This window comes from Chinchilla lanigera, unplaced genomic scaffold (assembly GCF_000276665.1).
Source record: "Chinchilla lanigera isolate Chin_1 unplaced genomic scaffold, ChiLan1.0 scaffold00104, whole genome shotgun sequence".
Classification (NCBI taxonomy): Eukaryota; Metazoa; Chordata; class Mammalia; order Rodentia; family Chinchillidae; genus Chinchilla; species Chinchilla lanigera.
In genome coordinates this window covers 3,710,218-3,713,390 of record NW_004955505.1, presented here as the reverse complement: position 1 = coordinate 3,713,390, position 3,173 = coordinate 3,710,218, and positions in this window count along the sequence as shown.

The window sequence follows — 3,173 nt, the reverse complement described above, 5'->3', positions numbered from 1 at the left end:
TTCACACAACGAGATTCTCGACCCTTACAACCTTCCACAACATGCCTCACAAATTATAGTAACAGAGTAACAAAGTTTGAGGCTAAGGATTATAGCCAGGTGTGGTGGCGCACACCTGTAATCCCAGCACTGAGGAAACTGAGGCAGGAGGATCATTGCGAGTTGAGGCCAACCTGGGGCTACAAAGTGAGCTCAAGGCCAGCCTGAACTGCATAGCGAGACCCTGTCTCAAAAAGACCAAAAAAAAAAAGGGGTATGGTCTTGTAGGATTGAGGCAATATCTAAAACAGCTTTTTGGGGGGTGGGGGAGATAGGGTCTCACTACGTAGTTCAGGCTGGCTCTGAACTCACAGTGATCCTCCTCCCTCAGCCTCTTGAATGCTGGGAATACAGGTATACACCACCATGCCTGGCTCAGCTTTTGGTATTTGAATGTTGGGAAACAGGGAGAGGAAATGCAATTCATCAACGCAGACAAAAAGTGGAGTGCGGTGGCACACACCTATAATCATAACATCTAGAAGGCTGAGGCAGGAGGGTTACAAAATCATGCCACAGCTTGGGTAACTGAGAGGTAATGGTATATTTATTTATTAATTTATTATTTATTTGTTATCTTTTTGAGACAGGGTCTCGCTATGCAGTTCAGGCTGCCCTTGAGCTCACTTTGTAGCCCAGGCTGGTCTCAAATTTGCAGTGATCCTCCTGCCTCAGCCTCCCGAGTGCTGGGACTACAGGTGTGAGTCACCGCACCTGGCTAATGGTTTATTTACTTGGAAAATCCCAAAGGGTGGCACCAGTAATCCCAAATCTCCCCTTACCCCTTAGGGAAGTATGCAAATCTGGCCAGTGTGATTTTAATCTTCTTCAGCTGCACCTCCAGTCAGGGTTGATGTGTTCTCTTCTGCACTGACTGCCTCAAGGGCCAGCCCTGTCTGACTGCCTGCTGAGGGCCACCAAACTGAGCTGCCCAGAATAATTTTGCTTACTTTGCGGCTGGCGGGCCAAGGTATTTTGTAGCTTTGCACCTAGGCACGGATGCTCCCAGATTACAGATGATCAGCCCAATTTTGATCAGTTTCTGGCTCTGCCTAGGGGAAGTGACACTGGCGATCTGCCCAGGCTCACAGCATCCGAGCCGACTTCCTTTTTGACACAGCAGGGACCCTGTAGTAATCCTCCTCTGACTCCTGAGCAGACTCATGGCTGTGGCTGCGGCAGCTAAAGGAAAGAAGAAAGCTCTAAGTGGCTGGGGATATAGCTCAGTGCAAAGGCCCTGGGGTCAATCTCCAGTACTAGGGGAAACCCCAAAAGCTTATATACCCCAAAAGCTTATATACTCTTATCTAATCTTTTGAGAGAGATCTCAGCCTGAAGCCTGGCTAACAAGGTTCCTGGCCTAGGAAGCTGAATTGAATTTCTTTAGGTGAAGACAGTGGAAAGCTCCACCCAGGAAAAACAAGCTCTCCTGAGACTGAGCTCTTCCTTCCTGAATCCCTTTGCTGGTGACCTTCAGGGCTGCTGCCTTGAAAAAGGTCTCTTGCTTTTCAGGACTGGTGCAAAGACAAGTACTTTTTTCAGAATCAGTCCTTTTTGGACCTACTGGAGACAGGCGCGAATCAGTACAAGTTCAGACACAGATCCAAGGGCCATCAGGAAGTTCCTCTGGAGCAGAGCCGCAGGTTCGGGTCAGTCAGCCTTGTCGTGAGGTAAACCTCACTGGGCCACAGAGGAGCAGGGTGCACACCAAGCTTGCTGACAGCAACACGCTCTCGCTGGGGTCCATTCCTACCTGGCGACCTTTTTGTGCACCAAACACAGTACACTCCAGGAGCTGCTCCATGTGAGGTGTACGAATCTATTCTACCCCAAACAGCCCAACAGTTACTACTGTTATTCCCGTTTTACTGATGAGAGAACTACACAAAGATTGATTTCCCACCAAAGTTGTATCTGAGTGACCCCATACCTGTAATCCCTGCACTCAGGAGGCTGAGGCAGGAGCATCGCCATGAGTTTGAGGCCAGCCTGAACTGCACAGCGAGATCTGTTGTAACCAGGAGAGGGACCCCGGACCCAAAATTGCGCAAAAATGAATGAGAGGTCTCTTTAAGAAAAAGAAGCGCTTTATTTTAGCTGGTACCCAGCGGCACAGAGTACAGATGGATTTTGTACTGCTGCGCGCGGCGGCGAAGTAGCAAGGGGTTTATTTTGTTTTGTTTTTCTTCGGTACCGGGAATCGAACTCATGACCTTGCGCATGCCAGGCAGGCGCTTTTGCCGCTGAGCTAAATCCCCAGCCCCTTAGCAAGCGGTTTATAAAGGAAAAAACCGCAAAGGATGGAGAGGGGGAGCATGGAACAAACAGTACCCAGATCCTGTTTTTGCAGGATGTTATGTACATCTGGTGGTCTTGTTTTTGCAGGATGTTATGTACATCTGGTGGTCTTGTTTTTGCAGGATGTTATGTACATCTGGTGGTCTTGTTTTCGGAACTAATGTTTTTGCAAGAACATTGAGTTGATGAGTTGGCTCTTGCGCTTTTGCATTGTCTGGGAACCCCAGCAGGGGATTTTTATGGGTACAATAGGTGACTTGAGAGTAAAGGGAAATGGCGCATACAGAACAGAATGGCGGCGCTTTGGTCAAGGTGCAACATGATCTGTCTCAAAAAACAGAAAAGTCTAGTGCGCCCCAGCCAGGATCTGAAGGCAAAGGCAAAGGCACCCCGCCCTGGCATATGGCAAGGATCAGCCACTCCGGCCTTTCCGGCTCCTACTTCCTATAAAGCCCCTAGGTCTAATGTGTTTCCACGACTCCTGGGCATTAACAGCGGGTTGTAATGGGTGGACATTAAGCGCTGGTTCTCCCCGCCGCAGTAACCTGGGGCCGGAAGCAGTGGCGAAGAACAGGGGTCAATCGCGCCAAGAGGCAATGACCTTATAGCTGCCCGAGCAGGGGGAACCTAGGGCAGCAACCCCCACCCAAGAAGCTGATTGGTAACACCCAACAGCAGACGGCCGCGGCCCGGCCCGCGTCGGGCGCAGGATAAGAGGGTGGGCAGCAGCACCACGCCAGGTAAAGGGGGCGCTGCACAGCTCACTGCCCACCAGACCCCGCCGCCCTTCCCCCACGGGCGCCGGGCCGCGGCGCCAGCCTCAGGGGGCGCAGGAG